Below are 27,524 nucleotides of genomic sequence, written 5' to 3'. Positions count from 1 at the left end.
TCTTGGAGACAATGGATTACTTAAGTTGTAAGCATCGCAGTTTGTTTTGATCCCCGATTGTTGCAAAGAAGAGGAGAAAGTGGATTGATAGATGCAGGTAAATAGCGTTTAATTGCTTTATTTTTTCATTATTAACGTAAACACAAGCTATTCCGAGGGGGCCAAGATTAGCCAACATACTTAAGCAAAAAGGGAAAATTAAATCGTTTTTATGCTAAAATCGTCTGTATTCAAAAGGTAGGCTTATCTACAGATTGGTTTCATAAATTTAAAGCATTGATTTAGCTTACAGTGGTATAATTTGGAGTATTGGACAGGTATATATGAGTTTGGGATATTGAATGCGATGTCATTGAAAGCAAATAAAAAAAATAGATGTACCCAAATGCATCGACCATGGGAATACAAAGTTGAATACCACATCTATAACATATGATCTTTGTAGAAAACACATTCTTTTTTTTTTTAATTTAATTACTACAATAAATAAAAATGGTCAGCTCATTCTGTAGGCTATAAGCTACCCTGTCTATTCGGAAATAAAATGGTCACACACACTCAAAAAATAATCATTTTTTATTCTACAAAGAAGAAGGCATTTTTTCATTTACACATACAAACTGTATTAACCGCCAAGTTTCATGACCCCCCCCCCCCCCTTTCCAATACTCCTACAATTATGAGACAGACTTTTTTTCTTGAAATAGGCATTTTTCTCCATTTGTCATTATATATTACAGGGCTGCACAAGGTACTGAAAAAGGGACAGTGCTTTGAGTGAATGTGTTATCCATGTATCGGCAAATGAAGCAGATCCCCCAGTTATTATACTCATGAAGAGTGTGACAACTTCCAACTTCCAAGTTGTTAATGACAGAACTCCATTTAAATCAGGTACAAGTTAAAGTTTAGGCTGCACAATTCTTTTTTACAATATTCAAAACTTAATAATTCAGGATCAAGTTCACACAAGCTCACATTCCATGGTTACTTACAGCACCATTATGCTAGATAAATTTGTTATGATACACTTTTATGTTAAATAGTCAAATTCGATTGGTTTAAAAAACATTTGTTAACAAGTACTATTACCATACTGTATGCCAAACATTACATCCCAGTGGTTGAAAATGCATGACTACGGGTAACAGTATATACAGTAATAAAAAATGTTAACTGTGCAGAATGTTTGCACATTTGTTTCACCTTGATGTTTTCTTTAAAATGCATTTTATGCCAAGAAAAATATTAAAATTTACCTGTTTATTTTGGGTGATGTAAAATTCTTACCCCTTAAAACCATTGCTGACTGAGGTGAGGTCAGCGATGGTTTTCGTGGTATAACAATTTCACGTTATCCTACTAAACATGTAATATTTTTATGTTATATGTACTTCTATTTGTAAATGTTAATGACTGTGAAAAACATAAATATTTATAAATTAGTAAAATCAATTTAATACACTATAAATACACAAAATGACATATTTGTACATAATTCTCTATGATTAGGTTAATTAGTTTATATAAAGGATGTAAATGGGCATGATATATCATTGTTAATATTCAAGAAAGTGTTAACTGTTTTTCTTGTAGATGCTTCTTTCCATCTGATGTTTTCATGGTTTTTGTGAAAAGTTTTCTTAAAAATGGCACCATTCAACCACAAATACTATGCCAGTGGAACTGTGATATCAATCAACTGCTTATGACACTGTTAATTGGCAGAGAATTTATTTTTTTTTATTTGGGACAAGCAATCTGTTTCAAACATTTTATGCCTGCAAATTGGTACATGTACTTCATGAAATGCTTGAAGGATGCTAAAGGCTACTGAAATTCCAAGCCAGATGAAATTCAAAAGGATTGATACAAAAGTCATTTGAAGTTTTCTATTCTTAGTGATGAGTGTTTTTCAGGATGCCCTCTGATATCATAGCTACAACTGGTCACTGTCCTTTGTTAGTTACACATGCAGACATCTTATTAAGGCAGTGATATAAGTAGCTCGAAGTGGATGCTTTATTGTTTTCCTCAGATTTATAACCTGGATTGATCTCTGATACAGTAATTTAAAGCCATGTCTTTTCACTGTCACAAAGTACTGAAATAAAAATAATTTTGATTAAAATATTTTTTTTAATTCATATCATTAAATTTTTAAGCTACAGAAATTCAAATTAATTACCTATTAGTAAATAGAAATCTTTAATTGATTAGCAAGCCTTTGCATTGTCAGATCCTTTTCTGAAAGGACCATTTACCTTTAACAATGTCAGGACAGGTGAGGCAACTGGCTGGTCTTCATGCTGGAAGTGTGTGTTTACTCTGTAATCTTTTTTAACAAAACCATCCAGTGATGTCCTAAGATTGCCAGATGTGCAGACATATACCTGTATTTAAGAAAGATTCTGTAACATGACATAGAATTTTTGCACAGCTTGACATACAACTGATGGTAACTTAGGTGCCTGCAAAATAATAAATCTGGCACATATTTATTTATTTGATACAAATCAGAACAAAATTTGTCCTTTTACAGAACAAATTATTTTCTTTATAAAGAAAAGAGAAATCCATATGTACTGTGTTAATACATATAACCTGTATTATTGGATATTTTCACCCCATTCTAATTTTTAAAATATTCACTCTTTCACCCTTGAAAACAATTTTGCCCTTTTCAAATTTGATCAGACACATTTGTGTTTAAAAGATATATGCTGCCTTCTTCGAATTTGTCCCATTTTAAATTCACCTACTTGTAAGGAGGGCAGAATGAGAAAAATAAAACTGGGGCAAAAAATTTCCAGAACAAAGTACCATTACTCGCCTGCCTGTTGTACTATAACTCCTCTAGCCTTACAATATTCTATAATCATTGCTTTCATGTGATACCCCCCAGTGGATTGATGGTCTCTTTTCCAAATTATATGCACTTTCTAAAAAGAATGAATTTGTCAATTTATAAAATTTAGTATTACAAGTTAATAAAGACAGTAAAACAATGTTAACAACATTTATATGCAAATGAACCTCTGTATAAATCACTAATAAATGATTGACAACTTGTATGGAATATATTGAATACCCTTAATTTTGACATTTGGAAACTTAGCATTAAGGCCAAACAAAAAAATATGTGTGGTTCCAGTTACACCTCCAAAAAAATAGGGTAGGTAGGGATTTTTTTTTTTTTTGGACAAAATGATTTTCTAAATTTTTCTAAATAATACCTATTTCTTTTCGTTAGCATAAGTGAACTATTTTATGTGTAGAGTGTTAGATATGTTTTCTCTTCAGCATATGGATTAGATATGTGCTTTAATGTGTGAATAAAATGTCTTGGGTATTTAAACAGTTGTTTGCTGATTCTATTCATTTGAGTCCATACTCATCTAGAAAATACAATGTTTGAAGAAAATCAGCATGAGCAATTTGAATTATTTAACTGTTATTTGGATATTATATTTTCTTTTTTTAGAATGTTAAGTGTTTACGAAGATGATATGTGCTATCCTTTTTTTTAAAGGATGATATTAATTTCAGAATTGTATATTATAAGTAAAATTAATGGATATCTTAAGCATTATACATTAAATCTTAAATATAGATCATGATTTCTCCATCGGAATCTGCTGCAGTAGTCTTTATACAGGTATATAAAATCTAAAAATGTACATAGAATGCGAAAAAACAGAAATATTTTGTGTAGAGCTGAGTATATAACTCATAACTAATAAATGTTTTGTTTATTTTGAATTCAGTCTTTTCCAACTATGGTTCAGAAAAGAAATGTTTTATTTGTGGATGAACAGAGTGAAGGAGAAAATAAGTGGCATTTTGATGTGGCGTTAAATATACTAGTCAACATTGGCAGGGGGCACCCTAGTTATGAATATGAAACAAATATTTTTAAATCAAAAATAATGAAAACACAATCTTTTCTTTTTGTAAAAAATAAAGTCCAAGGTGAACATCCTTTTTTTAAATCAGTGTTTATAAATGAAATTAATTAATTACTTTTATCCAGAATAGTTCTTATTTTACATAATAATAAATTCTGAACTATAAACTAGAAAACGGACATGAGAGTTCTGCTAAGAGCTGTCAGAGGAAAAGAATGTGACACCTATACTTTGTACAGTAATGTTTAAAACAAAATAAATCACCTAAGCAAGATGACATAGAATCATTCAAATTTGTCAGAATTACAAATATTTAATATTATTAAAATTTTAAATCCTTTCATGAAACCTTTCTGCCTCATTGAAGACTTCATACTTCCAAGCTCATTTCTCATATATATTGGTGTTTTGCAAGTTGACTTTATTCATGTAAAATCAGCTTCTTTTTCACTTTTCCTCATGAACTGTTTTTTTTTCTACTTTCGGTTTAAAAGAGATGATCCTGATATAAATTATTTAATAGTTTACAAGTTAATCTATCTTACACATTGGGCTAATTCTTGCGTAATCAATGCAATCAAATAAATGTTTTCTCATGTTATCTTCCCCCTAACTTCAAAAAACGTTACCTGGCCAGCTGTCTGTGTGCTTTCAAGCGAGAAGTGATTTCCTATTCTGACTTCACACCTTTGCGTGCATTAAATAATAAAGGGGCTAATCAGCATGCACTTGTTATAAACCAGCTGTAAACAGAGCAACTAACTGAATCTCGCCACTCTTGGGCATATTTATTTAATTTTGGCAACCAAACAACAAACAAACAAAAAAACATGGCGCTGGAAAAAGGTATACTGCCACGCCATGCTAGCTTGCTTTAGATTTAACACCATCAAACACTTGCACTACGTGTTAAAACGATTTTTAAATGGAGGCCGCCATTGCTGGAACTAAAACTAATACCGAAGTGGATGACGGAAATTGCGGAAAATTCCGGAAAATAAATATGAATATTGTCGAAAAAAGTTTAGGGTCGAGGATCTAAAATAGGGACGGTCAGGTAATGGGAACCACAAAAATTTTTTATTTGGCCTAATAATATTCCATACATGATTGAGCTGTCACCTGATGAACCTTTAATTCTTTTCTATTTTTATTTTTTATATGCTTTATATGTATATGAATTATAAGAGTGAATGTAAGTCCAAAAACTTATTTTGTGACATCAATTTCATACCTGTATTTGAGTTGCCTTTTTGAGGATATACCGGGTAGATTATTCAAAGTCGATGTACATGTAGTCTTATATGCTGCAGTTCTCTTGTACTTTAGCTATAAAATAAATCTTAATGTATACAATTGTGTAAGATGAAAGAATATTTCAAACACTGCATGAAACAGACCAAAACTTTAACCAAAATATCCTCTATAACATGCTCTCTAAACTGAAGAAGATGGTCATATAATTGCAGTCATATGAATTTTGTTCAATGATAAATGCAGAGAGAATTTGCAGAATATATAAAGAAAGTCTTATCGTTGGGATTGGGAAATAAGCAGGTCTAGTACAATGATCTCTTAATTTAGCTATATAGCTTGAAATAGCTATTTAGCTTTATTAAGCTATTCAAAATAGCTTGATTTAGCTATTTATATGCAGTTTTTCACAAAAATTATTTTGGTAAGAAATAGACAAAAAGTTGCATGTATTTGACTATTCATATATGTGCTATGGGCTATCGAAACAACAAGCAAAATCAAAGATAGCTCCAACTTTGCAACTTTTGATTTCTTTTAAGCAAAAGATAAATTTCTATTATTTGAGTAACTGTCCACTACCTTGTGTGCATTGAGGCATGGATAAGTATGATTGCTTCTCATTGAATGTACTGAATTAATTACCAATCAATTATCTTGTTGACCATAATTGGCCTCCTTTATAAATTCATTGAAGAAGTAACTGTATCGATTGCGTATGTAGCCCAAAAACTTTTAGAACTTTGAGTACAAAGTCTCTTTTGTTTCTATTTTCCTAATTATCTCCCCTTGTTTAAGGGTCACAACTCTAGTTTTAGTATAAATGGAAGCCCTTGGCCCAAGGATACCCTATGACAAATTTGACAATAATTGGCCAAAGGGTTCTTGAGTTATGGCCCATATTCTAAAAAGTTTACGCACACCGCACAAATGGCCATAGCATTAGCTCTTTGGGCCTTTGGCTCAGAAGAGCTTAAAAAATGAACCTCTTACATTGATTTTTGGTCAATATTTTTTACATTTTTTTTGTATAGTTTTTTGATGAACAATGTACAGTATTTTCACCCAAATTCCTGTATTTTGAGGACTGCTGTACAGTATTTGGGCCTAAAAATTATCACATGTATGCAAGGAGATTTTAATGAGTGAGTTTTAAATGCATCAATTTCAGATAAGTTCAAGGTTGAGTATCATCACTGCACCAAGGTGCGACTTTTTGTGCATGCTGAGAAAAGTACACATTTAAGAAAAAGTGTGATAAAATAGCTAAATTAAGCTATTCTGAGCAGCTTAATAAAGCTATATATATAGCTAAATCAAAAGATTGTACTGGACCTGATAAGTGCTTTCAAACATTGAATACTTAAAAAACTAGACCTACTGACATGCAACAGCTAAATTTTTGTTGATAAATGAAGCGTATTCTGAACAAATTATTTACCCAAACAAAGGTGATGCTGTCACAAGATGACGTTCGTACCCATCTGACACTTACACTACTCCTCCTTAATCAGCTGATAATAACATCATTATCCTCGAATTCAAGAAAAATCTGTTAATAAATTAGTTGGAATGATGATAACAAAACTATTCTAATCAGATACAAATGTATAATATGAGCCGTCCCATGCGAAAAGGGCCCTTAAGGTCAAGATCTAGTAAATGAATTTAGACTGCCTTTTTGATGCTAAATCCATTATGACGTCATAATCAAATTAAACTTTCTTTTTCCCGTACTTTACGGCTGTAATAGAATTATGTAGAAAATAAAGTATTTTTCTGGAATTCAATTTGAAATCATGTGAAAAGTAATCCCGAAACCTATATTCAATTTAGTATTATTTTAAAGAAAAAGCTAAGAACATACTTCTTACCGTTTTCTGAGAGACTGTAGGCAATATGGATACATTTAATTTGTCTGATATGGAAAAAACTCCCATGTTCATGACTGATTTTCTTAATTTTTCATTGAAAATGACAGTTTAAAATATGATTTTTTGTCTTGTTTACCTACAAATTATGCCCCGAAACACCTTATTTTACCAAGCTATACTTATAAAGCTTCATTAAAGGAATTTATTTCTTAAATTTGAGGAATCTGTAGGCTCCTTTTATTTACTAGATCTTGACCTTAAGGTAAAAATTTTCAAAATTGACTTTTTAATGGATTATGATAGATTATAGTGTAAAGTAACCAAATATAAAGTTTGATTCAAATATTCAGAATAATTACTGAGATATAGGGAATCAAAGGTTAAGAAAATGTTAAGATAACCTTGAGAAATGACGTTGAAAAATGACGTTCAAACTGACGCTTTTACATTGTACCTGGTATATCCCTCTCAGAAATATTTGAAATATGTATCTGATTGAAAAAAAACAAAACATTACTTTATAACACGAAAATATATATGAAAAATTTATGAATTATTTTACATGCAATATTTGATATAGTTGTTTTCGTTAAAGTATATATAAATTATATACTAGTTGTCGAAACCGTGGACTCTGGATTAGACGTAAGTTACATGTACACTTTAAGAGTGTCGACATTTTTGCATGTCACATAAATGTCCATTTTGGTCAACTTAACAGAAATTATTTAAAAAATCCGATAAAAAATTCTTTATGCAAGTTTTCTCATAAATAAAACACAGATAATGGATTTATATTGGTAAATACCCAGTATGTTTTTTTTTTTTTTTTTTTTTTTTTTAAATAATAACGTTATACACTCGCGACGTCATGTTACACTGTAGACGTGAATATTGCTCCGATATACGGTTCAGAGAAAAGTAAATATTAAATAAAAAACAAACAAATAAAAGATATGTGTTTAGATGTTTTACAGACTTGTATTTTATTTTATTTGTAGTTTATGAAAAACAATGTTTAAAATTTTAAAAAGAATCCTTAAGATAAGACTGATAAATTGCGTCTTCCTTGTAGTTATAGAGTTCATTGTTTGATCATTTTTCATCATAAGGATATAATTTTTGTTGTTTTATTCATGACCTAGATGAATTTATGAAAGAAAGCTTGAAGGGCGGATACAGAACATTGATCGGCAAGGGGGGAGGGGGGATCTGCAGTAACACAATCCAGTTAAAATTTTCTGAAAAGTTAAAGAATGAAGTTTGAGGAGAATTTCTGACAAATGAAGTTTAGGGAAGGGGGGGGGGGGGAGGATATGTACCTACAATACTGAACATATATGTATTCAAATTCCTACATTGGTAAATATTGACACAGGCAAATAATAAGTGCCGAGACAATCCCTTCCCCCTTTACATGGGTAATATATGTTTTTTATGATATTGTACACGTTAGACCGGACCATCTGTCAAAATTGGCTGATTGCCCTCTCCGCCGGCTAAAAATGGCCCGACTCAAAACTCTTTTTAACTGCCAGGAAGCATTTTTTATTGCATTTCGGAAAATAGATTTTGAAAATTCAGCATTTATATCAAAATTTTCTTGGGGGGGGGGGGAATTCTCACCTACCTACCGACCCATTTTTTTCGTCCTGAGTCGGGAGAGGGCATACGAACATTATTTTAAAGTTGGCCGTATTCCCTGCAATATTGGCGTAAACCGTCACAATATCTGCACTGTACCGACTTATAAGCGGGTCAATATTCGTATGTCTTGCAGTGAACATGTAATCTCACAAAAACTGAGGATGAGGATATAATTTTCATATTATTATCATATCCTTCTACGGTCATTATAAGTCCAGAATATATTTTGAAGTTTGAAGTTTTTTTTTTGTCATATTGATTCATCATGTAACCCCCCCCCCCCCCCCTTTTTCGCTAAATTTCGTTTGAAGAAAAAAAAATTATAAGCTTAAGCCTACATATTCTTCCATCCATTTTGTGATTCTCAAATTTTGTGGAAGTGTGACCGCTTAGTTTGGGTCTAATAAGATATATCGTTGATCGGGAAAGAAGGAATGTTGGCAGTGAAATAAGTGGCGCTGCGGGCCGGAAGTAGTAGTGCCGTATCCCTAGGACTCTTCCCGAAATCACATATTGTAAATCTAAAGTAATGAGTAAATCAGTTTCCGAGTTTATTAAATCTTTTAACGATGGACGGCAATTTTAACTTTCAAGAAATACATGCAGGGACACAGACGGAAGTGGCCAGTAAATTTGTCGGGCATCCGAACACATACAATTTATATACTGGTATATAACAGAGTTCTTTGACAACAATTAGCGAATTGATAAAATGACATGTCTTGAGTAAATTACAAAGTCTGTGAAAAGCTTTGATAAGATTGACATGAAAGAAGTTTAAATTAAATAATTACTTCAATGTTTTTATATAGGGCTTTTTACACTAAATAAAGATTTGTAATTAAAATTGATAAAAAGAATGTATGTTTTAAATAATATTCAAACTAAGATTTATTTTACGAGTCGATTTTGCACGGTGATAGAAGTATTTATCTCAGATTTAAAAAGAAATCAAATTTTCTTTGCTGGTACTGTCAAGCTCGTAAAATTTTGACATGTTCTAGTATTTGTGAAACGCCCTTGACCCGAGGTCTGATAAATTTGTAGCATTGGATATTCTTGTATCTATCTACTGAGTTACCTCTGGTTGTATCCCCGACATTGCTGAGCACTGCCATTTTAGCTAATTTTTCTTTTGTCGAAAAGGGATTAACCCCCTAATACATTTCTTTTTTTTCTTTTTTTTTTGGCCTATATTAGTTTTTAACTTGTTATTTTAAGCCCCCCCCCCCCCTTCTGAAAAACGTTCTTATGTACATGCCTAAAGAAATGGCCAAATATGATTCATTAAAAAAATAAGCACTCATTCTTCCCATTTATCAGTTAAAGATTAAACACCTTATTGCAAACCCTACACAAAAAAGTATTTATTTTCGTAACCTTTAATTCAGACAAACACTGCATCTTTGGAAGAAATTAAAATAATAATCAGATGCAATATTACAGGGAAATAAATAATCAGATTTAATTTCCTCGTATTATGTTTTTGGGGTTTTATAAATATTGACCCATTATTTACTAGGAATGAAATGCAGGCATGTTGTTGGGGGACGAGTGTTTCCATACATAATGTTTCACTGATAATTGAATGTTATAGAATGATGGCTAATTGCACTCTCCTCTAACACCCCCCCCCCATTTTTTTTTTTAGCAAACTCAAATCTTCCCATAGATTGCATAATAAAAATCTGGTCAATATTTTTTTCGTTGGCAGCATTTACTTTTTTCTCATTTTTTTTCCGCCTGGTCCAAGACTTTTAACAAATGGTACAAGATTTTATTCTAAAATTTCATGAAATATTTATCGTAGCAAACACAGAAGCTAGGCAGTCTCCGTAAACAGTAAAAGCCGGTTCTCTACTTGAATGAGATAACAAAACATTGACCCGGAAATGACCGTGACGAATGCAGATCGTCAATCGCGTTTATACACACATAATGAATGTTGTTTTGAAAAAAAAAATCAGATGATTTCTTCATTAAATTTAATGCTTTACAAAGAATCAACCTTTTCAAACTTCGTCATTTGCTACCTGTAGAGCTGAACAAAATTTTAATTGCATATATAAGCGGTTTTAGAATTATTTTTTCATTTATTGTTAATTATTTTAATTCGGTTACTATGTATTTGTGTTAAAAAGGATGTGTACATGCAGACTTACATATCGATTATCACGTACAATAGCTTTCAATGTATAAAAAATTGGATAAAAAACTACACCTAATTATATCAGCAAAATTTAATATTCGATATTGGAAATGTCCACTTATATGAACTTAGCTCTAAAAATTCATATTTTCTTTTTTCCCTGATATTCTATTGGCTCTAAATGATATTTACAACAATGAAAATAAGTTGATAGCGCTCAGGTTAAAATGTTGGAAAAATATATAACATACGCAACTTGCATTTTATGACGTTATCTTTACCGGCGTTTTTCTCATTATGACGTCAAAATACATAAGGGCCCTTTTCGCATGGGGCGGCTCATATAAGACTTCTATTTCACCCAAGAATACCCAAGAAGCAGGTGACATTCTCTGACTTGTTTACCTGTACTTCGATCGAAATTCTCTTCCTACTTGCTCGCACCCAAGCTTTTTTACAAGACACTCAATTTATCCATCGTTAGTCGGAGAACCCTTCGGCTTTGTACAACTTTTTAAACTTTCCTTATACGCTTTGTGTAAACCATAAACATGCATCACCCAATACACATCTCCATGTGTGAGGTACCTGGAAGTTAATATTATCGAAAAACCTCGCGAGTCACGTGACGAGACATACAGACCCTACCGCAGCCCGAATTTGCTTGGTTCCAATGAAAATCTAGATAATCTCGAGGAAGGGAGCATTCATTATTTATTGTTGTAAGAAATGCGAATAGGTGATATCACCTATTCGAATAGGTGATATCACTCATTCAAATTGAATAGGTATATCACTTATTCGAATAGGTGATATCACTTATTCGAATAGGTGATATCACCTATTCAACACGAATAGGTGATGTCACCTATTCGAATAGGTGATATCATCTATTCATTTCGAATAGGTGATATCACCTATTCGAATAAGTGATATCACCTATTCGAATAAGTGATATCACCTATTCGAATAGGTGATATCACCTATTCAATTTGAATGAGTGATATCACTTATTCGAATAGGTGATATCACTTATTCGAATAGGTGATATCAATTATTCGAATAGGTGATATCACTTTTTGGCAGTAAATACCAAAACGGCGCCTCATACTTCCCCGCCAAAATCCTGATCTAGTATCTGACAATGACATAATCTGACCTTTAGCTGCAGAGTTACAGAGGCACAAATGGGTTTCCCAATAAAATATTTATTACAATTTATCTATCTTACAGCATTTTAATTAAAAAATAATAATAATGTAGAGCTTGTAAAGCATTAATAATTCATTTGTGTAGCTCAACGCACACATGTGGTTCATTTCTCTTTTTTTTCATGTAAATATTCAATGTCTCCTGTATGGTCCTTATGAAATGGTTGGGTTTCCAGTGTTCCAAGTATAATGTGTAGCCATCTTGGAATGCGCTGAGTACAGCATGGAGGGAACAGAAAACAAATCTATTTTAGCAACTGAAGTTACCGAAACTCAGAGAGAAACAATACGCCATCTAAATAGGAGCAGAACAATGAGGATATACCTTATTTCGTTATAAATCAGAATGATGAAGAAGAGGAATATGTCCATTGTCTATACCTTCCATGCATAACATCGGAAACCAACCGACAAATGTGGTCGTTAGAGGATCCGGAGCCACCAAACAGAAGTAATTCTCAGCAGAGAAAGGAGAAATATAAGAGATTTTGGACAATGTTGTTCCACAGAAATGTATGAAGGGATACGAGATATATTCAGTGGAAAAGAAATGCCCTACGACAGGATCCGCGCAGAAAAAATTACATTTACCACAGGTCATCCCTTTGTACAAATTAAGACCCTCTGATAAAAACTAATTATGGACCTGTCAGTATTGTACCTACTGTATCAAAGCTTTTTGGGAAAGTTTTGAGTGTACAACTCTCTGACTATTTTGATGGTATTGTGCATTTAGAAAAGGTCATGGATGTCAAACTACACTTCTGCGACTCCTAGAAGATATGAAAATGGCTCTAGATCAAATATACATGTAGCTGCTAATTTAATGGACATCTCTAAGGTTTTTGATTGTCCGCCACATGATATACTATTAAGTTAACTCTCTGCTTATGGTTTATCATCATATTCTGTTTCCATTCTGGGTAGCTACTTGTCTGAACGTTTTCAGCAAGTGAAACTTCAGGGAATTGTCAGTAGTAGGGTTGGTATAAAAAAAGGAGTGCCACAAGATTCTATTCATGGACCATTACTTCTCAATGTTTTTATAAATGACATTCTTTTATTTCATTAAGAATGGGTCTTTTTATAATTATGCAGATGATAATACTTTAGCCTACCGACATATGGATTTTGACACTTTGATAAGTACTTCGCAAGATTAAATTTCTGTATTATTGAAATGGTTTAATGAAAATTGTATGCAGGCAAATCCAACAAAATTTCAGGCTATTGCCTTGGGTAAGAAAACTTCTGATAAGAAATCAGTATTAAGAATTGATGATGCTGAAATTTTGTGTGTAATGAAACTGTTAAATTATTGGAGTTGATATTGATTTTATGCTTAAATTTGATGTTCATATTAGTAATATCTGCAAAAAAGCTGCCCAACAATTAAATGTTCTTAAACGCATTAGCTCAGTATTAACTCGGGCAAACAAAATTACTATATTTTATAGTTTTATTTTGTCAAATTTTAATTTCTATCCTCTTGTTTGGCACTTCCGCTCAAAGAAAAACACCAGTGAAAATGGGGGCTTTACGTTCTATTTATGAAAATTTGGAAAGTAGCTATGAATCTGCTACATAAGGCAAAATTACCATCATTAGAGGTTAGAAGAATGCGCAGTATGGCTTTGGAATGTTTTAGGATTTTACATGACCTTTCTCAAAGATGTTTGTCAGACTTAGTGAGTTTTAAGAAAGTAACATACAATTTTAGATATTCGAATATTTTAGAAATACCCAAAGTTAGAACTTCTTCTTGTGGTAAAATGTAACTCCTTACCTGAAAATTTTAAATGTCAATCTAACATTTTACAGTTTAAATCTATGATAGCCTCTTGGTGCGGTAAGGACTGTGGGTGCACAGCCTGCTTCACTAGGTAAGTTATGTAATCCTTGTTTGTGTGTCTGTACGTGTGTGTATCTTATATATGTATCTTTATCTGATATATTCTCTTAATGTGACTGTGTGCTGTACTGTTATAAGTAATTCTATGTTTATAGTGCTGCACGTTTCATTGTTTTACTGTTATTTATATGTTAGTAATGTCAGTCAAAAGCTCATCAGTGCTTGTGTTGTCTTTTTTATTTCCAAACTGACTTTTAATAAAGCTTACCATCTTATCTTAGGAGAGACCTTATGCCAAAATGTGTTGTCAGCGTTGTGAGACATTGACTTCCTAACCTCAATGATCAGCAGTACATGGGACATATGTGGGAATGATAGGGAACTTAAACCAATGTTAAAAATATTTTTTGACTTGTGAATATTTATCTACATATAAGTGACAGATACTGGAATATATTAAGTGAGTTATCTTAACACTTGTTTACCAAGATCTGTATGGGAAAAAAAATGCTGCATATTTATTTTTCAACACCTGCATATTTACTGTTCAAAATAAAAAAATTTTGCAGACATTTTTTTTCTTTACAGATTATAAAAATCAGCTAGTGAAAATATTTGTAGTAGAGTATGAAAAGCATTACCACACAGCACATGGCTACAACCATTTCCTGTGTAAACAAAACACCAGTTACAGTGGCGTAGCTAGCAAAAAAAAAAATAAAAAATTACTGTGTTAAAAAAGGCAAGAGGTCTGGCCTAGTTGGGGGCAAGGGGACGGAACCCTCGAAAGCTCCTGTAATATCATGTTTTTTTGTTTTTTTTTTAATTTTTTTTTTTTGTTATAATAATTTTACTATATATGAAAAAAGGCTGAGTTTTGAGAGAATCCACGAAATCTGTTTCTCCAAAAGCATTTCCGTTAGTATGAAGGCATTTCTTTTTCAACAGTGAAAAACTGCAGATCATACTTGTAACATCCGTTGAATAAGACTGATAATTTCACAGGTGTTATTTTTACAATCAGAAATGCAAAGTACTACGTGGCAGCACAACTCTATCTTTTTTAAAATCAATTTACAAAAATATCAAATTTGTCATATTTGAACGTTCAAAATACCATTAATGTTTAATTTTAACTAAACTCGGCTATTTGTTCAAATTTACTGAACCCTTATTTCATTTTAATTTGTTTTTATTTCAAATGCACCTTATAATGTACCTTCATCGCAATATCGTTTTGAACGTTAATAGAGAGACAGCAGAGAATAGAAAATAAAATAAAATAAAACATTAAAAACAGAAAAATCAATGTTTGATATGGAATATATTTCACAAGAAAGTTCTTTTTTTTTCAAATATTTATAATTTCAGGAGTGCGATATCCAACTTCAAACACAGAATATCCATTTAAAATGCTATTACATTTTCAAATATTGATTGTTTTTAAAATAAAGTACTCGTGCAACGCAGCAAATTTGTATTTTAAATTACCAGGAGATGAATAATTTATATAATTACTCAAACTTTAAGTTTTTATAAAAAAATTCTTTGAAATTCAAAAAATAAATAAATAAATTAGATAAAACGAGAAGAAATTGTATCAAATATCAATAAAAAGCTGAAAATTTTAAGGTTAATATGTATGAAACAAATAAATCTTGAAAACTTTAGTCTTCTTTATAAATTTAAAATATTTTTTAATTTTTTTTTCTCTAATTGAACTTTCGAAATCATTAATATTTGTTGATAAAAAATCTGTGTATTCATTTCCGTTGCTTCGTAAAGGTCGCTACGCCACTGAGTTATCTCCGCCTACAATGCCAATCACTAAGAAGAAATTCAAAATTCAGTGTAGCTTCAGAACTTTATTCCTAAATTACTCAAGACATAATTTTTTTAACTATGAAAGATGGACACATTATTCACAAACAAGGTGGTTACTTCCATGCCAAAAATAATAATTTAATATATGATAAAACAAGATGTCTTTGTGAAACAATGATGCCCCCGTATGGCAACTTATAGCAAAGGTGAGACTTTCTCAAATGCAAATCAAATACGTTGGTACCCAAAGTAAGGTCTTGTCTCGAGGAATAAACCTGTGAAATATGAAAGCCCTAGCAGCAGCAATTGAATAGATATGGAAAAGGTTAATGTTTTCTCAAAAGTATGTCAAACATCAAGGTCAAGATCAAATGGTCAAAATTAATGGTGCCAAAGGAAAGGCTTTCTCCCAAGAAATACACAGGTGAAATATGAAAGCCGAAGCACCAATCGTTCAAAAGTTATGGCCAAGGTTAAAGTTTTCCAAAAGTAAGTCAAACTCAAAGGTCAAGGTCAATGGGTCAAAGTTGTTGGTATCCAAAGAAAGGTCTTCTCACAAGGATTACATATGAAAGCCCTAGTACCAACCGTTCAAAAGTTATGGCCAAGGTTAAAGTTTTCCGAATGTAGGTCAAACTCCAAGGTCAAAGGGTCAAAATTGTTGGTATCCAAAGGAAGATTTTAATACAAGAATTACACATGTGAAATATGAAAGCCCTGGCACCAATTGTTCAAAAGTTATATGGCAATATGGCCAAGGTTACTGTTTTTCAAAAGTAGGTCAAACTCCAAGGTCAAGGTCAAAGAGTCAAAATTGTTGGTATCCAAAGGAAGGTCTTGTCACAAGGATTACACATGTGAAATAAAGCCCTGGCACCAATTGTTCAAAAGTTATGGCAATATGGCCAAGGTTAAAGTTTTTCAAAAGTAGGTCAAACTCCAAGGTCAAAGGGTCAAAGTTGTTGGTATCCAAAGGAAGCTCTTGTCACAAGGATTACACATGTGAGGTATGAAAGCCCTAGGACCAATTGTTCGAAAGTTATGGCCAAGGTTTAAGTTTGGTAAAATTTTGCAAAACTGGGTCAAACTCCAAGGTCAAGGTCAAAAGTTCAAATATGTTGGTACCCAAAGAAAGGTCTTGTCACAAGGAATACACATGTGAAATATGAAAGCCATAGCTCCAACCAATCAAAAGTTATGGGCAAGGTTAAAGTTTTGCGGACAAACAGACAGGCAGACGGACGGACAGGGCAAAAACTGTATACCCCCGAATCTTCGATACGGGGGTATAAAAAGCATTTTTTCTCAAAAATGCTTCCCAAATCTGAAAGCTGCATAGAAAGTTTAATCCCCCCTCCCTTGAAAAGAACGTAAATAAATCATACATGATATAAAAGAATACAACTAAGAAATGAAAATGATTGATACACATTTATAAAACAATGTTTCCTTATTTTTATGTACTGTCAAAAAACTAAATTCTTTTTATAGCATTTAATTCAAATGTCTCCGCCTATCTCAATGTAATAAAGAAACTGCAATCGGTTCGGGAAAATTTTACGTGCGATATATATAGGTGCTAAAAATTGGCTTGTATTTTTGGATATGTTAAAATTATTAATTATAAATATACAATCCTTTAAACATGTTAAATTTAAAATACTTTGTAATACATAATGAAAAAACCGTTATGTTTATATTCAACCGGTAAAATAAGGGTGTAAAAAGCGACCAAGCTACTATATTTAAGTAGAAAACTCCTTTGGTGACCCGTGGTGTTAAAGCATACATGTGTATCGAGGTCACGCGTATTATCCACCTCGGGATTAGCTACACAAAGAAAAATCTTATGAAATAAACAAGGGGTCTTTTTGTCAGTTAATATTTCTGTTAATTTTAGTGTTCTTATAAAAAAATTTGCATTATCCATAATTTTGTCTTCAAGATTAAAGCCTTGTCAGGTGAGCATTGCAGAGGTACACGTGCGAACCGTAAACAAAGCTTGTAAATATATGTGCATATACTACATGAATACATTTCGATTTCCTAACAGTGCAGTTGTACGTATTCGTATTTTTACAGTAGATCTAGAGTGGAGTGATTTTTTAATCTGGGGTTCAACAATGCTCTCAACGTATCAATTTATGCCGAAAATTTCAAGTCTAATTTTAGATTTCTGCAGTCTAAAGAAAACAACGTTACATTTTACCCTTCAGTGTACCCCTAGTGATATACAGTTAGATTCTGGTAGTCTGCATAATCTGAATTCCCTTGCGAAGGCAAAGGCATAAAGAAACATTATTTCTCGCATAATCACCAGTGTAAGATTGACTTGTCCGGTGTGAGACAGCAGTGTGAGATTTTTCTGTCCTACACTGTTTATTACTACGCCGCGAACGATAACGTAAACATTCCGTCTTTATAAAAAGAAATTGTAACAATGTTAAAAAAAATATTACACATCCTTAAAATGTTGTCATTTAACTTATTAAGATAAACTTATTTTCATTCAAAATATTGTCGTATTTCACTTTTTAAATGGTACTATTTTTAGATCGCGGAAGGATTCTTCTTGAATGAATGTGTACGCTATCGGATAGATAAGTTTTTTTATTCCCAGTTTTTATCTTTCTAATTAATTTACATGGACTGAAATTCATTTTATCAGTTTACACTATGTGTAAACCATTTTCAGGTACGCTCTCTCTGATGGTGTATTTAGATTTTTAATTAGATGGAAAATTAAAAGAATATATTTTTAGCCCTATCATGGCGACGTCATTGACAGGCCGTTATTTTGGATAAAATAATGCGAGAAAAATAATCATTCATTACATACTCGTGTGGGAATAGTGAAATTCCACCTCGGGGCCAAGATTCACGGTCTAGGACTCGGCAAAGCCTCGTCCTAGACCGTGAATCTTGTCCCCTTGGTGGAATTTCACTATCCCACACTCGTAGTAATGAATGATTCTATTAATAACAAACTCTGTCAGAATCCTAGGGGTAGAAAAAAAAGTGTTTACCTTGTGTGTAGAGGTTTATCCCCATACTGGAGGTTTTCTTTGCTGATTAAGAAAGCATCCTTATACCTTTCTATAATAACAGCTTGTGTACGTATTTGATATGTTGATACACACAACAATCTAACTTATTATAGGTCCTGTCTCCAATAAGTTATGCATTGTATTGATTCTCCAATACGAATGTTAGCGATGCACTAGACAGTTATAGTTATCGCTCACATCTGAAGTGAGCCGGAGATCAATACTTTTACCAAGTCTATATAAAGTATAATTGTTCACTTTCTGTTCCTGTTGAAGAATGATTATTACTCCCTTATAAAATAATAATAAAAAAAAGATTAAGGATCCAAGAGTGCATCCAAAAATTTTCTCGAGGAAGGCGGGGGGGGGGATATCAGAAAAACGAAATTGAAGGTAAATTATCAATCAAGAATCAAAATATTTTTTCCTCGTGGTTCACCTTTTTTAGAGAGAGAGAGAGAGAGACGGGTTAGAAAACTACTTCCATCCTGAATAATTAAATACCTCTTCCCTCAAAAAATAAAAATGAAATCATTATAATTTTTTTTTTCAAAAACTGATGCAGGTACGCACTAGATTGCTGATCAGTGTAGACACTGCTGTTAAGCTGTAATCAACATAAATTTAGGAATAAAAATCGAGTTTGTATCCAAAGAAAACAATTTCATATACTTCTATATATTTCTTTTTCCAAAAGTCTTTGGAAATAAAGATTTGCCGGGAGGAAAAGTTTCAGTTAAGATGAGAAATCTTTAATATTTGCGCAGACCCCTGGCCTTTTGCCTCCCCCTTTTTTCAAAAATCCTAGACAAGCGAATCTTTCTAAAACAGTGTTTGAGGAACATATACCTTCCTCTCCAGGTGCCAATATTAAAATGATTGATTGTATGCTGTTTTAAGTTCCATTCGAAATTTTTTTCATTCATGTAGAGACGTCATCATACCGGCGAGGGGCTTCAAATTTAGACCTATATATACCCTCGGCACTCAGGGCCATTGAGCAGTAAGGATTCTTTATCCTGCCAACGCCTAGGACCTCAGTTTTTAAGGGGTCTCATCCAAAAGACCCGTGACTTCGTGACTTTCACTTCTAAGGCCGGGCGCTTGGCGAAAGAAGTCACTGCCTATGTTTACGACTTAGGTTTGACGCGGCGCGCAGATTGAGAATGGAACCAGGGCCTCCCGATCACGAAGGGAACGCCCTAACACTAGGCTACCATGACCGTCTAATATTAAAAAGACAACAACTTTAATTTAGAATGCCTGTAATGATAATGAAAGCAATTGACCATCTACTAGTCAGGAGCAAACATAATTCTTTGTTTGATCCCTATCAGACCTCAATATATTGTTAAGAGTAATGTACATATTAGAGGGATTACCACTGTATCAAACTTGATGTTTGTCAAGCAAAGGGTTCTCAAAATTTTGAGAATTCAATATATTCCTATCTCAGGTTTACCCTTGACCTTTTTCCTTGTGACCTTATAGGGGTCATCAAGGAGAACCAGTGTATCAAGTTTGATATCTGTCAAACAAAGAAGTTTGAAGATATTGAGCTGTCAATGTATTCCTATGTCCAGTTTGACTTATGACCTAATATCTTGTACATGTACATGTAACCTCAAACTCAGGAACCAATGTACCAATTTTGATGTCTCTCAAACAAAAGGTACTCAAGATATTGGCGGACAATATCTTCCTATCTCTAGAGAAGTTTTACGTTTTAACTTTGACCTTTCGACCTCAAAATCTACAGTGGTCATCTATTCCTCAGTGGAACCAGTGTACTTAGCTTGATGTCCGTCAAGCAAAGGATTCTCAAGATATTAACAAGTAAAATCTTTAAATGTCCAGTTTGACCCTTCATCCTAGACCTCTTGAACTCAAAATCAACATCGGTCATCTACTCCTCATGCGAACCAGTGTACCGAGTTTGATGTATGTCAAGCAAAAAGTTCTCAAGATATTGAGTTCTCAATATATTTGTAAGTTTGATGTCATGTCTGTCAAGCAAATTGTTCTCAAATATTTAATGACAATATCTAGAGTCGTTTGACCCTTGACCTTTGACCTTGTGATTTCAAAATCAATAAGGGTCATTAACTCTTCACTGGGTACCAGTGTACCAAATTCTGTCAATCAAAGAGTTCTCAAGATATTGTGTGACAACACTTTGTCTACCGACTTACTAATCGACAGATGCAAAGCAATACCCCCTTTTTTTCAAGGGAGAGGGGCATACTTATATCGAAAGTGTTTAATTGCCTTATATTTGTTTCACCAATGCACAATTTCAAATTTACAAGTCATATACACCCCTTAAAACTCAAAATAAAAATTATATGATAATTGAATGTAGTTTTTTTTAAACGTTCTTAAACCATTAAAACTTAGAATCTTTGAGATTTATGAAAAAGAAACTCGAGTTTTCTTTGATAACCTTTTAAGTGATATGGTTCGTAAATCTGCGTATCTTGTAAGTAAAAAAATGTTAAGTTTGTTTAAGAATTACTCGCAAGAAAATGGCGACCAATCAATATGCATGTATAACACACGAAGCTGAAGATTTCATCTATTTTAGGAAAGCTTTGAATATCCATATGTGACTTCGTTTCAACGTTTTGGTGAAACTGTTTGTCAACCACATTTTTGTGTCATTAGAAAATCTGTTTCTATTCTCAACTGAATGATTTCTGTACACGGTGATATTCTCCAGTTTAGATTTTTCGAGTACAAATAGGGCTCACAAGATCCTCCAACCGCAATATAATTGGCTTAGTGTCCTATATTCAATTCTGAAATAATTCGGAATCACCAAAACTTTTGCATCTACTGCACCACATTTTTTGGAAAGAAAATTTCCTCCATCAAAATGTACACAAAGCTACGGATGATATCACTTTAGAGGACATCTCCGTAAAGATTCGGGGAAAACATGGAAGGAAGCATACTTAGGCACTGTAAAGGCCTGTAGTTGTATCACAGCAGATCTAGTTATGTAAACAAGAGGCCAATGGATCACAACGCTCTCCTGAGTCACTAAGGGCCTTTTGTTCTTCATGAGCAGATTTTTGTTCTATATATTATGTAAACTTTGACCACGTATTGTAGCCACGGAGTCATGATTTGAACAAACCTGAATCTACAATATCTGAGTATGCGTCCATATTAATATAACTAATCATGCCTTTGTTGATCTTGAAAAAACAATATCCTATAAATTCATATGTAAAACTTTGGTTGTTTATTCTAGTCCCACTCTATCCTCGGGGTTCATGATTTGAACAAAATTGAATCTTCACTTCCTTGGGATGTTCCCTCATAAGTTTGATCTTTTCTGGATCCGTAGTTCTTGAGAAAAGTTTAAAGGTTTTTCCTGTGTAAAACTTTTATCGCCCATTGTGGTCAAACCCTTACCCCAGGTACCATGATTTGAACAAATTTTAATCTACAGTGCTTTCACATAATTTTCTATTTTCCTGGTCCAGTGGTTCTTGAGGCACCAATTCAGTTATGCGTTTGTTACATTTCAGAGAAACTAATGCATAGCAATTCTAAAAATGAAACGCTAGATGGTGCTTGTGTAATGCTAGCCCAGATAACGAAGGTTCGGAATTTATGTTAAAATAAATTTGGCATATTGAATTGAAATCGAATTTTTAATATAAAATATTGGTAACATTCAGCATTCTTTGCATGATTGGTAGTATGCATCCCAAGTCAGGACTATTAAGTACTTGGAAGTGGAGCTGCTACATATATAGAGCATCTATTGCGAACTCTTTCAGGAAATATAGGTCACATGCAGCATCTGCATCATTATCGATGGTACGTTTTCTTGAAATCATCGTCCACGAAAGTTTGTTCAAGGTAGGGATTACATCTTTTTGAAAAAAAACTTGCCTTGATCACTCGTTCGGAAAAACGTTGCTTGCAGCATTCAAACCCTTGATATACAAGTAAAAGGTTAGCACAACTAAAATATTTGAATTCATCCAAAAATATACAAGATAGATCATATGACAAGCTTCCATAAGAAACATAACCCATTTTACTCCATGATATGAGTGTGACAGACAGACTGACAGAAAAGGGAAAGAACAAACTACTAGGAAACATCCTCAAAATTTGTAAGAGAATAGGAAATATTAAGAGCACAATGTGCTCTTTCCCCTCTCGCGCTCGCGATCGAAGAAACGAATGAAATAATTAAAGTCGGATGGTAAAAGAAATCAACTCACAATATTTGATCAGTTCTCCGAAAGCTAATTCAAATTAGTCAGAGTTTTTTCATTCCATAATTCATATTCAAATTTTACAACAAATTGATTTACCTTTATCTTTTAACCTTTATATGCTTTTTTAAATGTTGATAGTGTTGGAAATCTTTGAAGTCCACAGTATAGCCAGGTGAATGTGATGGGACTTTTTAACAATATACAGAGACCTAAACGGAGACATGGACATCGGTCTCACAATAAACCTAAAAACATGTACGATGTCTCATTTGATCACTTCTACCTTATAAACATAAACATGTGATATCAAAGATATGCTTGATTTTCTGATCGATAATATCTACATGATGCTTGGAGATGAAGTCCCCAACAATCTGTTGGAATTCCAATGAGTACTATTTGCAGATTTTGTAGAACTACGTCTTTAGAAAGAGAACTATGAGTATAAGTTGGATTACCATTTTCAGAATGAAATCCAAATTCCTCTAGAATACAATTGAAATAATGGGTTTTACAACGACATTGGTGTTATCTGCCTTGTCAACTGGGACTAGCACATATTGATCGTGTAATCTTTGTATAATCTAATATTATAAATTCTGTGGAGGATTACACCAAGCAACGGGCCAAGAATGAAAAAGAAGACCTTAACACTTTGTCAGAATGGATTAAAATTAAAGTATCAGATGAATGTTGAAATCTCATATAAAGCGACTGGGAGCAGTTTGAAAACCATCTATCCTTCTGTCTTCAATAATTCAGAAGTGAAAAAAAAATTTAGAAAGATTACACAATCAATATGCACTGGTCCCAGCTGACAAAGCAGATAACAACAATGTCTTTGTAAAACCCATTTTAAATTTTCAATTGTATTTTAGAGGAATTCTGATTTAATTCTGCAAATGGCAATCCAACTTATACTCATAGTTCTCTTTCTAAAGAAGAAATTCTACAAAATCACATGCCATGCAGTTGTAAATATCTTTAATGTTCCCAAGAATCAAATTGAATTTGAATTACCATACCTATACTGCATTCCTAAACCACATAAAAATCCTCACAAAAAAGATATAGAGCGGGTTTCCAGTAAATATTCAAGCCTCTTTTTTTTTACTCCTCACCAAAATATTAACAGAAGTGAAAGAGTATTGAGTATTGTACAGCAAATATATTCGAGAAGTGGTTTTAATCAGATGTGGATGCTTAAAACTCCAGGCACTTTTAGAAATTTTGAAATCAAAATTTTACCAAAATATCAAAACGTACGACATTGCAACAACTTATACAACCATTCCTCGCGATATATAAAAGTCCAGGCTTTTTGACATCATAGGCATCTGCTTTTTCATTAAATAAAATTTATTTCTATTAATTTACTAACATTGTCATTTGTCATTTGCAAAATAATTTTGTTAAAAAACATTCTGACTGACACAGTCAATCCCAAGTTGATATTTAAAAAAAGATGCTCGAGTTCTGATTGACAATATCTATGCAGTTTTTGAACATCTTCTTCACAAAATCTGTTGGAATTCCAAAGTGTACTAACTGGGACCCAGTATTAGTAAAACTATTTTGTATTCATATCCCAGTGAGCTTGAAATAAAAGAAACCAAAGAGTCTGACACGTCTGTTCCATATTTGGATATTTTTTTTCTGAAAAAAAGACGTTAATTGTAACCTAACAACAAAACTTTATGATAAACGTAAAAACTTTAATTTTTCTATCGTCAATTTCCCTTACTTATGTAGCATTATAACGGTATCACCTGCATATGGGGTTTATGTCTTTCAGTTAATTCGATACACAAGAGCGTTCCCTACGTACGATCAATTTTTACAACGAGGCAAGCTATTAACTAACAAGTTGATGAAACAAGGATATCAACAGAATCGTTTTAAGTCATCATTTGACATGTTTTATGGTCGATGCAATGACTTTATCAGCAAATAAAATCTATTATTAGGTCAAATGCTGACTGACGTTTTTATGCCCCCGGATCGAAAGATCCCGGGGGTATATTGTTTTTGTCCTGTCTGTCTGTTTGTCTGTTTGTCTGTTTGTTTGTCTGTTTGTCTGCCTGTCTGTTGTCAACTTTAACCTTGCCCATAACTTTTGATTGGTTGGAGCTAGGGCTTTCAAACTTCACATGTGTATTCCTATGACAAGACCTTCCTCTGGATATCAACCACTTTGACCCTTTTGACCTTGACCTAGGAGTTTGACCTACTTTTGAAAAACTTTAACCTTGGCCATAACTTTTGAATGGTTGATGCTAGGGCTTTCATACTTCACATATGTAATCCTTGTGACAAGACCTTCCTTTGGATACCAACCACTTTGACCCTTTTGACCTTGACCTAGGAGTTTGACCTACTTTTGAAAAACTTTAACCTTGGCCATAACTTTTGAATGGTTGATGCTAGGGCTTTCATACTTCACATATGTAATCCTTGTGACAAGACCTTCCTTTGGATACCAACCACTTTGACCCTTTGACCTTGAACTAGGAGTTTGACCTGCTTTTGAAAAACTTAAACCTTGGCCATAACTTTTGAATGGTTGGTGCTAGGGCTTTCATACTTCACATATGTAATCCTTGTGACGAGATCTTCCTTTGGATACCAACCACTTTGACATTGACCTTGACGTTTGACTTTTATTTAAAAAAAACTTTAACCTTCACCATAACTTTTGAACAGTTGTATCTAGGTCTTTCAAATTCCACAGGTGTTTTCCTCGAGACAAGATCTTTCTTTTGGTATCAACATTTTTTATCTTTTGGCCTGGATTTTGACTTGCATTTGAGAAACTTTAACCTTCGACATAAGCTGCCGTACGGGGGCATAGTGTTTCACAAACACATCTTGTTCATACTAATTGTTAGACCATTATTTACACACTGGAATTTCTATGGATCTTTCCGTTTACCCGATCATGACAAGGAGCACACGGCGGGTGTGACCGGTCGACAGGGGATGTTTACTCCTCCATGGCAGCTGATCCAGCCTCTGAAGTTTTTGAAGGTCCGTGTTTGCTCTTCTCCCGATTTGTTTTGTTTAAATGGACTGTGAGCTTGAACAGTGTTCGTTATCTCCATATTTCATGAAGCAGAATTTATTCAAAAACTTCTACATGCTATGACCTTCAATTCATTCAACATTTAGATATATCAACGACGTTTTATCAATCAACAATAATCATTTCTATTCCTGCGTTGCTTAGATATATCCCTTTGAACTCAAAATAAAAATTACCAAAGAGTCTGATACATATATTTCATATTTGGATATATATCTTACTAGGAAAAGACGATAATGACGATCTAACAACGGAACTCTTAACAACTTTTATATCGCCAACTTTCCTTATTATGTAGCAATATATTATTATCACTTGCATATGGAGATTATTTTTTCCAGTTGATTCGATATGCAAGTGCATACTTTACGTACAAGGACATCAACAGTTACGTTTAAAGACAACATTTCGCAAATTCTATGGTCGATACAATGACCTTGTTAACAAAAATCTTTAAGTCGAAAACTGACTGACTTTTTCATACAAATTGTTAGGTCATTTTTTATCACACGGGGATGCTTACTCCTCCATGGCACCTGATCCCACATTTGATGTTTTTAGAGGTCCGTCTTTGCTTTGGTCCCAATTTGTATTGTTCCAATCAAAAAGGTGAAGATAACGAATAGTGATCGATCAAAAAAAAAAAAAATCCACAAACAACGCAATTCTGCAAACATGGCAACAAATACGGACCCATGGAAACTTCAGAGGCAGGATTAGGCGCTCAGGATGAACAAGCATCTCCTGTTGACTCGCCCGCCGTGAGTCCTATGCATTGATCAGGTTGACGGGACATTCTGTAGGCAAGTTCTGTAAAGAAACAAAAGTCTACTATTTCGTATGAAACACGTCAGTCAAAAATACGACCCAGTGGTTGGTTAGATTTGCTAACAAGGTTATTATAACGATCAAAGAATTTACGAAATGTTGAATTTAAACGAGTTTTTTTTTTTTTTTTTGAAATCCTTATAACATCCACCTATCTGTCAATAGGCTGTCACGGTTTAAATTGATCGGACTAAGAGCTTGCTCTTGATTGTTGAATAAGTTGAAATATAAACACCATATGCAGGTGATAGCAAACTATTACAATCTATTTAAGGAAAGTTAATAATAGAAACCATTCCGTTTATCATACGATTTAGTTGTTAGTTGGCCCTTATCGTCTATAGTCAGTAAAACATCCAAACATGAAACAGATACGGCAGACTCTGTGGTGTCTTTTATTTCAAGTTCACTTGGATATATCGAGTCAACATAAAAATGAAAGTAACTACATGTATTGTTAATTGACAATTCGTCTTCGATTTGTCTAACTGTGGAGTTGAAGGCCATAGCAAGTGCTTTCTTCTTCTCATAACTTTTTAATAAATTTTGCTGAAGGAATAATAAAAAAAAACAGATCAGCTGTAAAAGAGCACAATTTGTGCCCACC

General features: G+C 33.1%; 2 long non-coding RNA genes across 2 annotated transcripts; both read right to left on the bottom strand.

The window, feature by feature from the left end:
- Positions 1–1,434: 1,434 nt before the first annotated feature.
- On the bottom strand, positions 1,435–2,387 carry LOC133187821 (uncharacterized). Its single transcript, XR_009721254.1, has 2 exons — positions 2,265–2,387; positions 1,435–2,104 (listed from the first exon to the last, which is right to left on the bottom strand). It is a non-coding gene; the product is annotated as an uncharacterized LOC133187821 (long non-coding RNA).
- A 436-nt stretch (positions 2,388–2,823) lies between these two features.
- On the bottom strand, positions 2,824–18,844 carry LOC133187494 (uncharacterized). Its single transcript, XR_009721203.1, has 4 exons — positions 18,746–18,844; positions 6,604–6,714; positions 5,143–5,237; positions 2,824–2,942 (listed from the first exon to the last, which is right to left on the bottom strand). It is a non-coding gene; the product is annotated as an uncharacterized LOC133187494 (long non-coding RNA).
- Between the last annotated feature and the right edge of the window lie 8,680 nt (positions 18,845–27,524).

This window comes from Saccostrea echinata, unplaced genomic scaffold, assembly GCF_033153115.1.
Source record: "Saccostrea echinata isolate AGI-Se365-2 ecotype Australia unplaced genomic scaffold, CSIRO_AGI_Sech_v1 ptg000015l, whole genome shotgun sequence".
NCBI classification, from domain to species: Eukaryota; Metazoa; Mollusca; class Bivalvia; order Ostreida; family Ostreidae; genus Saccostrea; species Saccostrea echinata.
The sequence above is the reverse complement of the archived record's forward strand: the minus strand, read 5'-3'. Positions and strand labels throughout refer to the sequence as shown.